The sequence below is a fragment of the Pinus tabuliformis genome, chromosome 1_1, assembly GCF_031772625.1.
Source record: "Pinus tabuliformis cultivar Carrire ecotype Pingquan chromosome 1_1, CPIR1, whole genome shotgun sequence".
NCBI classification, from domain to species: Eukaryota; Viridiplantae; Streptophyta; class Pinopsida; order Pinales; family Pinaceae; genus Pinus; species Pinus tabuliformis.
Window position 1 is genome coordinate 82,817,581 of NC_142297.1, and position 14,872 is coordinate 82,832,452.

The window sequence follows — 14,872 nt, forward strand, 5'->3', positions numbered from 1 at the left end:
AGAAGGGAGCCAAAGTGGCAGGAAGCGGGGCAAGAGCAGCTGAGGTGATACTGAAAAGAACAAGGGATGTCAAGTCCAGGACAGAGGCAGGGGCTGAGGCCTCGATTTGCAGGGAGCAGTGTATAGACTGGGAGAAGTGATAACCGTTGCCCAGGTCGACGCAGTAGAGCAGTCTGCAACGCCTTCCTGTTGCGGTTCGAGAGCTTGGCTCTGCAATGGCGGGGTGGTAAGAGCAGTTCACAGGTAGAATGGATGAGTGAAGAGGGCTTGGCTCCATGATTTTATGCTTGCAGGGGAAGTCTCGATCCGCGCAGTGGAATAATTGTGGCAGCCAAGGGGCAGAGTACTGCCTTAAATTCCCATAGGGGAAGGAACGGATTACCATGTGACGCAGGCACCTGCCAGGCCGGCATCGTATCCGCCTTGAATGCTCATCTACCACCCGCATCCAGGGAACCATGAATTATTTTGAAAGAATAATAAATCTAAAATATTATTGTTATTATTTTCTCTTCTCTAAATACACCATTATTGAAAATTGCAAAAGTAAGAAGGATTAGTTGTTTTTTTAAATTTCAAAATGTGTAATTTAAGAAGTTTTCCTCTCTTAAGCCCCAAGGGATAGCTCAATTGGTTGAGTTCTTGTTGCTAAGTACTTTCCCAGTTGGGAGGTCACGGGGTCAAATCTCCTCTACGCCCTCTAGGTTAGGCCTGTTAAGATTGGCCGACGGGTAGATCCCTTCGGGTGGAACTGCCTCGATATTTCCCGTGGATGTAGTGACCACTCAGTGATCGTGAACCACAGCTTAAAAAAAAAAATTTCCTCTGTTCAAATAAAAATATATAATTTTTTTTGCTAAGGGAAGAGTGGATCCTTCTATTCAATTAAAAAGAGAAATATTGTACAAAGGCGACCGCCGTTGTGAGGCCCGCCAATATGACAAGCCAAACCCAGAACAAGGTCACAAAACGACAAAGCATATCCAAGGACGTGGGCCTGCCAAAACAAACCTATAGGCCAAAACTAACCGTTGGATCTTGAACTGATGATCCAGCAGATAAGAAAGATATTGGGTGGCCAACAAGCGCACCTTTTAACAAAAGAATCAGATCCAATAAAGCCAATAGACCATAATCTATAATCTTATCGAGTCTGTTTTTGGCTTAACCTTCAAGCACTTTAACCCTCCGAAATCCACCATATGCGCGTGATCCCAGAGAGGCCTTATCAACCGCTCGAAACATAACCCCTAAAGTGGACCCACCAACTTGCACGCAAAATCCTAGCCGTAGATTATCCTCGCTTGATCCAACGGTTACAGATCATATCGTGCGGGCTAAGAGTACCGATAGTTAGTGCGCGATGAAAGCGGTAATTCCACCCCACCCCTAGCCACATGTCGCGTGGTGAGTGGAATCACTCCCAAATGAGAAAAACCACTTCCTGCTTGATGAGCTTGCGAAATACCCCGCAAGGGCAGTAAAGCTATTCACCGGAATAAAATTTGGGGTTTTGAGGTGACCGAGAAAATCCGGGTTACGGCTCATGGGCCACAGGGAGATGAAGATCCCTAAGACGTCTGGATTTCCATTACTCGCGTTAATGGGGCTACCATAGACCTGCCACCTAAAAGGGATCACACTTATGTCAAAACACTTCATGATGAAACCAGAATAACTGTACCCCTTTACTATGTCTCTCTGTCAGCAAAAATGGTCTCTTGATTTTCTTGATGCTGCTGTCGGTCGCTAAGGGCTCTGGATGAACATCCCTCCTTCAACTTGTCATCTGTTATCTCCTCCCACTAGCAGCAGAGATCAATATGCTTATTTCGTACCCCCTCATTGGCAAGCCAGTCCGCCACTTTGTTGGCTTCCCTACGAACATGCACCAACCCGAGGGTTCTCAGCATTCTTAGGTGTGCTTGGATTCTTTGGTAGACTTGCAGAAGCCGCCAATGTTCTGAGATTTTCTCAGGAGCAGCTCCAGCATTTATCCTTTTTACTAAGTTAATGACAAGTTCTGAATCATCCTCAATGATGACATTTTGAATGTTGTACTTGAGCAGTATTTCCAGGCATGATTCCATCGCCATGAGCTCAACCATATTGTTAGTAGCTTTGTCAAGATAACTTTGGAAGATGACCTGTATGTTTCCTTCCTCATCCCTCAAGACCCCTCCATAACCTCCTTCTCCCGGATTCCCTTTTGAAGCTCCGTCTATGTTGAATTTTAAAAAACCATGAGAAGGGGGTTGCCAAGAAGACTTTTCTGTTGAGGTTTTCTTGATAGTCTACATAGAACCCTGAGGGGGATTAACCTTGAGCTCTAATTTCTTCAATATTCTTTCCTCTCTTTGTTCAATAGGTTTACCTGTAGCTTCTCCTCCTAGGATATGTACAATTTCTTTGAGTTGTTTAAGGACCAGTTTGAGGATGTTACTCACCGGACTCACTTTCTCCTTGAAAATCCTATTGTTACGCTCCTTCCAGACATTCTAGGTTAAGAATCCCGGGGTCAGCATCCAGGCAGAGTTTATGATCTCATTATCGGAGAAATTTTTCCTCCAGTTCTTCAAAGTGGTGATGATATCATTAGCATCTCTGTCTGTTTGCTCAAAGACTTCTCCAACCCAATTCCAAAGAGTTGTGGTGAAAGTGCATCTATTTAGGAGATGATTTGTAGTTTCTTCCTGTTGTCTGCATAAGTGACCTTGAGGGGCCAACAAAACCTCTTTTTCTTAGGTTATTCCATGTCAAAATCTTGCCATGTTGAACCAGCCACTTGAACAGTTTTACTTTCATCCAATGAGGATTTTCCTAGATTTCTTTCCATGTCTTATCAGTGTTGGGATGGTTTAGCCCTGCCTCTATTCTTTTGGCTTCCTTAAGGTTGAAGAGACCTGTCTTGTTCTTTCCCCATCTTAGTTGATCATTCAAGTTTGAGTTCAAGATTTGTCTCTTGTCTAAAAGACCTTGAAGGGTTGTGGCTTGAGTATGCAACATGCCCATTCCACTATAATCTGGAAGTTTCCAAGTTCTCCATTTCTTATCATTCCTTGCTTGGTCCCAATAGTCACTTACCCACTTTAGTCCTTTGCTGATGGTATCAGTGTGAATGTCTGCTAATTCTTTGCTTTGGAGATTGTCCTCCTACTGCCATTTGTCCTCCCAGAACCAAGCCAGGTTCCCATTTCTGATCTCCCAAAAACTATGGTTTTGGACTAGGGCTCTATTCTCCCATGCCCTATTCCAAATTGCAGAACCTTTTACCTGTCCTATCATTTTGATTAGATTTTCCTCCTGCCATTCGCTAGCATATTTGTGCTTCCAGAGTTTTTCCCAAGGGGCTTGAATTTCTTTCAGCCATCTCCACCAGATTTTGGCACCAAGAACTCTATTTAGAATTCCTGGGTCATGAAGACCCAAGCCACCATGGGACTTAGGTTTGCATACTCTGTCCCATGCCACAAGGGCCCATTTCTTCTTTTCTTCACCTTTCCCCCATAGAAAGTCTCTCTGAATGTTTCTTATATTGGTCATTACACTGGCTGGTGCTGGAATGACAAATAACATATAGATAGGGATGCTTTGTAGGACAACCTTAGTGAGAAGTAGTCTCCCTGCCAGATTTAGTGCTCTGTTTTTCCATTTGCTGATCTTATCTTTTAACTTATTAAGAATAGGCTCCCAAATGTCCTTGTGAAGCGGTTTGTCAGTGAGAGGAACTCCCAGGTACTTCACAGGTAGTGTCTCCCTTTGAAAGCCCAAAATTCTAGAAAGATTTCTTTGAATTGAAATATCTGTATTGAAAAAGAAGATTTTTGATTTAGTGAGACTTACCTCAGTGCCTGCTGCCCTGGAAAATTCACTCAGAATCTGTTTGAATGCTTTGGCTTCCTTAACAGTGGGAGTGCCTTGAAGCATAGTGTCATCTACAAATTTCTCATGTGTCACCTTGTCCCCACCATAAGTGAGTCTCAGACCCTGAATTCTCCCTTCCTCCTTAGCAACTCTGATAGCTCTTCCTAACCCTTCCATCATTAGAATGAAGAGGAAAGGAGAAAGAGGATCTCCTTGACTTAGACCTCTAGAAGGCTTGAAGGTTTTGAAAGGAGCGCCATTGAGAAGAATTGAACAGCTGGCTGTGGTAACTAGCGCCATAACACATTTTATCCAATCGTGATCAAAGCCATAGGCTTTTAAAATTTCTCTTATATATGACCAGCTAAGTTTGTTAGAGGCCTTTGCTATGTCTAGCTACATTATCATTCTAGCCTGTTTGTTGGTAATGAGTGAATGAACCGTTTCATGAGCTTGTATTATATTATCTAGAATTTGTTTTCCTTCCACATAACCTATTTGTTCCTCTGACACTAGGGTTGGGAGGAGAGGTTTGAGACGATTGGCAATGGCTTTGGATATAATTTTGTAGATCACATTGCATAATGCTATAGGTCAAAATCTATCTGGAGAGGTGGCCTTCTCCTGTTTGGGGATTAAGGCTATGAAAGATTCATTGAGCGCCTTTAAGACTTTCTTAAATCTGCGTGAGTCTTCCACTACCTCAAGGATGTCATGTTTCACTATCTTCCACAAGCCTTGAAAAAGTCCACATTGAAGCCATCCGGGCCTGGTGCTTTCCCATTTTGCATCTCTTTCACTACTTCCTCAATTTCTTCCACTGTTACTGGTCTATTGAGATTGAAATTATCTTCTTTGGTAAACAATTTAGGGATGTACTGAGTGAATTTTTCTGTAAACTGGTATCTATATTCCGAGGTTTCCTCAGCAATTTTCTAAAAATGCTGGAGTAGAACTTTCTCCATCTCTTCATGAGTGTTTCGCTCTATACCATGCTGATATGTAAGTTTCACAATTCTATTGTTGTTTCGATGAGCTATGGTGGATTTGTGAAAGAATTTGGTGTTTCTCTCCCCTTCTTTGATCCATTGAACTCTGGATTTATGTCTCCAAAGCATTTACTCTTGAAGGCATCTATTGTCCCACTCCTGCTAGAGTGACTCTGCCATCTCTTTCCTTTCATCAGTGTATCCTTCTGTGATAATAATCTGGTTTATTTCCTTTAGTTTCTTTTCCACCTCTCCTTTAGCTTTGAAGATGTTACCAAATTCCTTTTTGTTCCACTCTTTGAGTCTGCCTTTAATATGTTTGAGCTTGCAGTGAAGCAGGAACATCTTTTTTCCTTGAAGGTGAAGATCTTCCTTCCACCATTGTTCAATATTTGTGAGGAAATCTGAATGTGTGAGCCAAGCATTCTCAAACCTGAAGGGGGTGTTCCTTGGTTTGCCAAAAAGGGAGGCTTCTAATTGGATAGGCCAGTGATCTGAACCCCCAAAAGGTAAAATGAGTGCAGTAATGCTGCTTCCCCTGAGAAGAAGTTCCTCTAAAACCATAAATCTGTCCAATTTTGAGGCCACTTGGGTAGGGCCTCCTCTTTTGTTGTTCCAAGTGAAGATTCCATTGCTTGTTTCCATATCAACCAATTTCATATTGGTGATGAAGTTCTGGAAGGCAATTGAATCTCTCCCAAGTATTCTAGTTCCTCCTTTCTTCTCCATGAGTGATTTTGTTATGTTAAAATCACCTCCAAGAATCCATGGTAGAGCTGGGTATCTCTTCTTCATATCCTCCAGTGTTGTGAGGAGTTGAAGTTTGTCCTCCATTGGTTGTGGACCATAGACATTGGTGATCATGTAACATTGCCTATCTCCCACCGGTTGGAAAATCAGAGAAAGGTGATGTCTGGATGCCTTCGCATCAATCACACCAAATTTCTGTGGATCCCAGAGAGTGAGAATACCACCAGCAGATTTGTTTGCCTTAACTTCAAGGTATTCATATCTATTTACCCATTTTCTATGTTTTTCACGGATCTTCTCCACTGAGCATTTTGTTTCCTGTATGAATACTATGTCAGGTTTTTCCTCTCTAATCCTTTTACCAAGATTCCTCTGTTTTCTTCTGCTCCCTAGTCCTCTAATGTTCCAGGTTGTGATTTTCATTGAGGTGGGGTTATAAAGGAGTAACTAGAAAGGTCTTTCATCCTTCCTGAATCAATCATGAGCTTGCCACACTCCAGTAGTAATTCCTTCTATCTTTTTCTACCCCTCCTTTTGCCTGGATTCGTTGTTAATTTCCCGGTTATTAATCCTATTGAGGAGGTTCCTTTGTTTTCCTAGTTGTCATGTCCTCTTTTGACTCCTACAGCTATTTGATGTGTCTTGTTAAGGAATATCTGTTGGACTTTATCCACGTCCTCCTGAGGGATGGAGTTTATTCCCAGGTTTCTACCCTGTTCTAGAAACTTTTCTAGCTCTAGGTTCTCCCTTTCCAAGATCTCCTACAAATCTTGATCCTCCGTACCACTTTCACTTTGAGTCATTTCCTGGTCTTTTTCTACAACCATGGTATTCAAAGAGTCCATCGTGTGTTCATTCTGTTCCTGAATGTACTCCACGCTGGTCTCTTTTTCTTTCCCCCTTGCTGTCTGATTCTCTGTACTCTCTTTATCCCCTTCCTCAACTTCTTTTTCTCCTAAGATCTCAAAGCTGTTGTAACTTTTTGTTTTATCATTCACACTAGGGCTCTTTTGTGTCTTCCTTCCTCCCCCTTTTCCTTTCCCTCCCACTTTGGTGAAACCTGTTTGGTCTTTTCCTTTGTTGGGATTTAGGTTTTCCTCCCTTCGATTGAGTGGACAGTCTCTTGATAGATGCCCATGCTCATGACATTTGTGACATCTGAACGGGATATGTTCATAGTCAACTGCTTGAACCCATTCCTCATCATAGACTTCTAGAATGACCTCATCTGGAAGGGCTCCTGATAGGTCCATCTCCACACAAATGCAGGCATAGGATGTATATTTTCCCCTTAGAGTTGCCTCTGAAATCTTTAAGAAATGACCTAATTTATTTCCTATAGCTTTTAAAGACTCTGGCATCCAGTAATCTAAAGGTAAGGAGTATAGTCGAATCCATACCGGTACCAAAGTGAAGGTTTCTCGTTCAGGCACAAAGTTCATCGTCCATGGCCTCATATAGAGCCCAGCAGCTGCAAAGAAGTATGGCCCTCCTTCAAAGATTCTGTCTTTGTCTTCCATGTTCGTAAACACCACAGTGAAAAAACCTTTGGATCCAAGATGAATATTTAACTCCCCCTTTGGTTTCCAGTTGTATTTTATCCAGGTGTACAATGCTTTCTCTGATGGCCAGATTCCCATAAATTTACATATGATGGCATAGTTAGCCATGTGGTCTCTGTGCGCTTGCAGAGCTGGATTGTTTAGAATAACCCGAGGTTTAGTTGTGGTCTTGGGTTTACATGGCCCCATCTTAGCTCTGTCCTCTGACCCTTGACCTCTGTCTTCCGCTTTTTCCTCCTGACAGTCTTCTTCATGGGCCCCTTGATCTGCATTGGTTTTGCTACCTTCCGCCTTCTGAGTTTCTGTGTCTTTTGTCTTGACCTCCCAGGGCTTTGGAGGTTTTTTCTTTTTCCCTCCTCTTCCTCTGTCTGCTACCATATAACTGTAGGAGGGAGTGGAGCTCCCTCCTCCCTGTGTCTCCATGGATGCTTGGTACTCTCTGCCACTAGTTTCGTTAAACCCTAGAACCAGAGCTCATCGCCTTCGCAACCTAAGTTTTTCGAGACTTCAACCAAATAAAAATATATATTGATATATATGAAAAAATAAAATAATATATATATATATATATATATATATATATATATATATATATATATATATATATTTAAATTTTTACTTCAATTATCACTTTGTTGTTGTCTTTTTTATCACTTTAACATTGATATAAAAATATTTTTTATTTGTAATTAGTTCAAATCTCTTGTCATAATTATAGCTTATGTAATTGGTAGCTCTTACTTACAAATTGGTAAAAGAGCAATTAACATTTAGAGTAAGCAATAAAAATGATGTTCTATAAGCATATTTATCATAACAAAATGAGCGAGTGTGATAGGGTGATATAGAAATAATGAAAAAAGATATGATTTGTGTTCTTAGCATTACATTAAATTCCATTCACTATCTAATTTATGATCAATCCATGCAATGATTTTGAGAAGCTTCTAAACTACACAATTCAAAAAGGAAAATATAATTTGTATATAATTATCAATGTTAGGTTTAGAAGGTATGGTTTTCAACACTCATCATCTCTCTTTTTACGTTAAATTTTAAATTTTCATCACCTCTCAATAACTTATAAGTTTTTTTTATGAATAAGATATATTATAATGGCTTATAAGTTCAACATGATTATTAATTAATCATGTCATAAGTTCAACATGTTTATTAATTAATCAAGTTTCATTATAAATCAAAGCTATAGAGTGACTTGATAAAGTAATTGAGATAATTTGAAGTAAAAATAATAATTTTAAAATTAACTTGTTATTTATTTGTTTATCACAACATTGTTGCAATTTCATTCCAAAGCATTTCGTCCGACATTAACATTTTGCAAAGTTAAAGTAACAACCTACCTCCTTTTCTTATTTTTTTCTATGTAATCCATATAATTATATCCCTATGTTACTAGAGTTAAATATATGATGCAATATGTCTTTAAATAAATGGAAAAACATTCTTTCAAAAGCGACAATGTATTATAATAATAATAATTTATTATTATTATTATTATTATTCCATTTTTTATTTAATTTATATGGTGCAATATGTCTTTAAGGAAATGGAGAAACATTCCTTCAAAAGCATGATGACAATGTATTACAATAATAATGCTAATTTTATTATTATTATTATTATTATTCTGTTTTTTATTTTTTAAATTAAAGTCCATTTATTATATTTATTTTTTTACATAAAAAGTGATATTGAAATTAGAAAATTTTACTAAAAAAATGCATATATGTAAGGAATATATTATTATTATTATTATTTAATTTTAAGGTAGCAATTTCATTGCTAAGTTTTAGGAAGGCATACATTCTCTACCCCTTCTGGTTTTAAACTTGTGATTTCTTAGGAGGAAACACATGCTCTTAACCATTATGCCCATTAGGCGTACTCAAACTATATAGAATTAATGAGCACATAGATTTATCAGCTCAAAACTAATTACAAGAATCATGACAAGATTTCTATGGTAAAAGTGAGAAAGTTTTTCAAAGCATGGGTTTATAATTTACCCTAGGAATATAATTTATGCTTCGTTGTAGAAAGAAAAGATGATATGTTGAATTTATAACAAAATGATTTATTCAATTGGAGAACTAATTTATAAAAAAATGATTTATTCAACTGAAGAACTAATTTATAACAAAATGATTTATTCAACTTAAGAACTAAATAAAGGGGGTGATATTTGGATCCAGATATGTGTTATGGCTTTGATGACATAGTAAGGAGGGCTTAAACATCATAACTTAAAGTTGTTTCTTGTTTTTGTTTTTTTGGTTTTTGTTTTTTATATTTTAGATAATTCTTAAAATAATGATATTTGTTAGCCTTTTTGTTAATATATTTATGATTTAGGGAATTATTTTGAGGTTCAAAAAAATATGATTTAAAAGTATTATAATTCTCAATATTAGAGGATATAACATTTGGTCTAAGACACATCAACTTTTAATATGTTAATATGTTTGGATTTTAGTTTTCTCTCATTTACTTTTGAGTTTTGAATCTAAATTGTCATACAAAATGACACCCTTTAAACCCATCCATGTTAACAAGATATGACAAATTTTATGCAAGTTCCTTTATTATGAGAAATAAAATTATTGTTGAAGTCTAGAAATCAAGAATAATCGATATTTTTAAGATAATAATAATTATACATTCCAATTTTTTCCTTTTTAAATTATTAATTATTAATTTTTATTTTTTTTAATTAAGTTGGTGGGATGTCAGTAGCACAATATGTTGTTCTAGTAGCACAATCAATGGAGAAAGGGTTTCATTAGTAAAACAACTTGTGTTCAAACCTCACTCGACTACTAAGCATGTGCCCTGAGAGAAGACATCTGACTTAAAAAAAATGTTAAACTCGTAAGACATGTCTAAAGAGATTAAACTTCCTATTATTTAAATACACAAAAACCTCAACAATTTTTTTCTAATTATCTTCCCACCCATAAACTTTTTAAAATTAAATATTACATCTAATACTTATATTAAATATAAAATTATTCATATAAATAAATGATATTATTTAATATACTATTTTTTATTTTTTAATTAAAATATAATAGCGACCTAATAAATTTTCCTTTAGACATAATGAAAGTACTTAAATCTCACGTAATTCAGTGGTCTTCAAAACCTACTCTTTATAGGGGAGTTTAATAGTCTTCGAAGCCTACTCTTTATATGTTTAAATTTACATGCATGTTGCCCATCTCCTTTTAATAAGCCAAAGCAAAAAGTCTAGTTCGCATTTCTCTTTTGACATCTTTGGATCCTTAGGAGAGTTACACTATCCATTTTCTCTTGAACTATAAATCAGATGCATCAATAAACATTTAGGGTCATTAAATATGTGAATGCAGTCCTAGTTATTCTCAGTAATATATTATAATTAACAGGTAATAAAAATTCTCTAACCTAAAATGCTAATCACTATATAAAATAGTGTATAATTAACTAGTAATAAAAATTCTCTAACCTAAAATGCTGATCACTATATGAAATAGTTAGTGTATAATTAACTAGTAATAAAAATTCTCTAACCTAAAATGCTGATCACTATATGAAATAGTGTATACATTGTTGTAGGTAGTTTATTTTATTACATAATTTTAATTGTGGCATGGGTGGTGTATATGTTTTTAAATTTGAAATAATAATTAGAGTTACTTAAGTATAATAGTTAGTTATTTTATTATTATTATGTGTTATAGTGAGTTTTTCTCAAAATTTGATAAAAGATTATTGTAATAGTAGAGGCTTAAATTTACATGTAATCTAGCTTTTTTTATGTTGTTTTTGTTTTTTTATATGTTACAGTGATTTTTTCTAGAAATTCTATAAGAGATTATTGTAATGGTAGAGGGGTTAAATTTCCCTGTAATCTAACTCTTCTACATTTTGACTCTTTTATGAACATATTTGCTAATCATATTGTATAGATTTGTTAGATTTACAAATTTGAATTTGCGTAATCTACATAATTTAAGTGCTTTAATTTTTTTTCAAAAATATTAAATCTAATTAAACATTCAAAATCACATTTCAAACCATTCAAAATCACAATATTTTAAAATTTTATATTATCATATTCCAAAAAAATAAAATATATAAAACAATTAAATTACACCTTAAATTTACACAACATAAATAATTTTTTGGAGACTTTTCATAAACAAGAATTTTTTACACATTTAAAAATATATTTTAAATAATAAGAAAAAATAATTTGATTAATAATTATACTTTATTATCTTCAAATTAAAGTAAAAAATTACATATTCCAATTATAAAACATTATTATAATATTTTCTATTAGATTTTGTTTAAAATGCTACAAAAAAAAATTAAAATAGTAAATCTAAATTCTATAATCCAGAACTTTAAAATAGTAAATCTAAATTCTATAATCCAGAACTTCTAAATGCCAATTTTTTTTTATTAAAAACACTAAATCCATTTATTCGCTCCAAAACACAAAACAACTTAACGTCACCCACGGTGGTTATTTCTGGCCATCATCGCAGCCATGAGCGCCCGCGTACCGACAATATTGATTTAATCAAATGTTTATAATAAGAAATTTAACCTTTTGGGAGTTTCCTTCATGACGAGGGGCAACTTTGACCAGAGAAACGTGATAAGGATTTCCTGTATTAAAGGAATTAGACAGTGAAGTGAAGTGAGGTGAGTACCGTTAAAGGATTCTTGACTAACAACCATCTAACCCAACCTAGGTGTTAGTGAAGTGAGGTACCGTCAAAGGATTCTTGACTAACAACCACCTAACCCAACCTGAGCGTTGCCCTTTAAAAGGACCACATCTCATATTCTTATAATCAGGCAGTGGGAACGAGTGATGGAATTTGACAAGGACCACATCTCATATTCTTATAATCAAGCAGTGGGAAACGGTGATGGAATTTGACAGTTAAATTGTTGGGTTCAGGGTGATTAGTTAAATTGTTGGTTATAGGGTGATTCGTTCATCTTAAATTTTTGTAAAATTGTAAAAAAAAATTGTTGTAATTGTGAAAATAAGTTTTAGAGATGTAAAAATGATGAAATTTGATAGATAGATCTATTTTGAAATTCCAAATTACAAGCATTCCCATCTCTATTCACCACAGATCATTGAATTTGAAATATTGTTTAATTTTTTTTATGTTATAAGAGTAGTGTGTAATAGATAATTTAAGGTTATCAAGAACTTTTTTTTGAATAATAGTTATATTTTTTAGAGATAGAAGTAGTTATTTTTATTGTTGGTTTAACAACTAAATTATGATAAGTTAACCTATTATATTAAGAAAAAATATATTTTATTTGTGAAAAACCTTTTTTAAATATAATCTAGATAATTCTACCACCTACCAATCATAATGTTTATTGTTTATTAGATAATCTATATTGAAAATTAAAAAAATGCACTTATTTTGAAACAAAAAAAGGGGAAATAATTTAGATTATCCTACCACATACCAATGTACTAAAGTATGTGAGCATTATCATTTTGGAAAAGAGCATTATCATTTTGGAAAATTCCAAATTATTAATAGAAATTTATTAAATACAAAGTTATAAAATGTCTTGTGATTTAGGCAATCCACAATAGTGTTTAGAGTATGTTTTATTGTATGTTATTTTATAATTAGCATCATCACTTAATTAAAAGTTGTTGATATATGTTCATGAATAAGTTAAAAAGGTGGAAAATGGCGTCTAAGGGATATCAACCACCTTGGTTGTGCTACTTGACCATTGACATTTGTGACATTTGTGGGTAAGGCTAGAAGATTTCCAAATTAAAGTATCAATGTTAATAATATTAAAATATCTATGATATCTATGATATTTGACTATGATTATTGTTTACCATGATTGCTCATTGTTGATCATGTTTTACAATGTTTGATTATAATTTACCATGGTTGACCATTGTTTATCGTTTGACCATAGTTGAGAATTTTTATCATGATTGACCATGCTTGACTATGGTTTACTATGTTTTATCAAGGATGAACATGTTGGACTATAGAAAAATATGGTTGATTATAGTTTACCATGTTTGACTATAGAAAAATATGATTGGTTATAGTTGACCATGTTTGACTATGGTTGACTTTGGTTGACCATGGATGACTCTAGTTAACCATGATTTTTCATGTTTAAATGTGTAACCATTTCTCATTATTTTTAATGATCTTGGACCACGATTAACTATAATTGAGTATGGTTTGACCATGGGTGACCAAGGGATAGTATGCTTGGCCATGGTTGATTATGGTTCACTATGTTTAGCCAAATTTTGTCATGTTTGACTATTATTAAGACTGTTTCACTAAGGTTTCTCATGTTTGACCAAAGTTTGATTTTAGTGACCATGGCTGACTATGACTAGAAATAGTTGAACATATTTGATTATGGCTAATCAAGGTTGAAGATGGTTGATTTGTTTAACCATATTTGATTATTGATGACCATGATTTCTTATGATTGAATTTGATTGACCATGGTTGATAATATAATTATGTCATATTGTGATATTAAGAGGTGGATAATATGGTTCTATTGCATCATGACTTCATTAAGGATTACGTTGTGTTCTTACATGCCTAAAGGGTTATGTTAGATTTTATCATTCCTTAATACTTATATCATGTTGAGACATTAAACTTAGATGGATTATGTCTATTTCATATATTCCTAATGATTATGTTGCATTGTAACATTTATCAATGGTTATGTTGTACTACAACATTCTTCAATGATTATGGCGCACCATGACATCCTCAATGGTTATTTTGCAATGTGAGAATCATCAATTATTTTGTCACATTATATCATTTATTAATGATTATGTGACATTTTGATGCTCGATAATATTTTTTATATTGTGACACAGTTGTTCTGGCCGCTCTAAATCATTTGTCCTTACTTTTCTTTGATATTTGATTTCACTCTCCAGGATCAATGCTCATTTTCATGATTGTGCCCTGAAAGAAAGATCCCTAACGGCGTGTTCACCTTTGTTGGGTATACGACCAAAGTCCCACATTGACTAGAGATGGGGAGGATCATGGATATATAAGGATGGACAAATATCTCCATTGGTATGAGGCCTTTTGGGGTAAGTCCAAAAGCAAATCCATGAGGGCTTAGGCCCAAAGTGGACAATATCATACCATTGTGGAGATATGTGGTGTCCAGAGTCCTAACAAGTGGTATCAGAGCCATGCCCCGAAGTTAGCCAAGTGGATGAATCCTCGGAATACAGAACGAAGGTGGTGGGCCCCGGTAATATCACGATGGGATCCGTGGATGAGCTCGGTTAGACAGGCGGTGTGCTCCGGATTCTTCATGGACGTGTCCTGGTCCTAACACGGTGAAGAGGAGTTGACCTGGGATAGAGCAAGCTCTCGAGGCAGGTGGTGCTCCATATAAGGCGTGTGCTTCCAATGCATTGGAGCGGAGAATCCTTGTTGGTAGAGAGTGGATGGATGGATAATCGTTTGAGGGGAGGCTCGATGGTCCTTTGTTCGAGGGGAGGATTGTTGGGTATACGACCAAAGTCCCACATTGACTAGAGATGGGGAGGATCATGGATATATAAGGATGGACAAATATCTCCATTGGTATGAGGCCTTTTGGGGTAAGTCCAAAAGCAAATCCATGAGG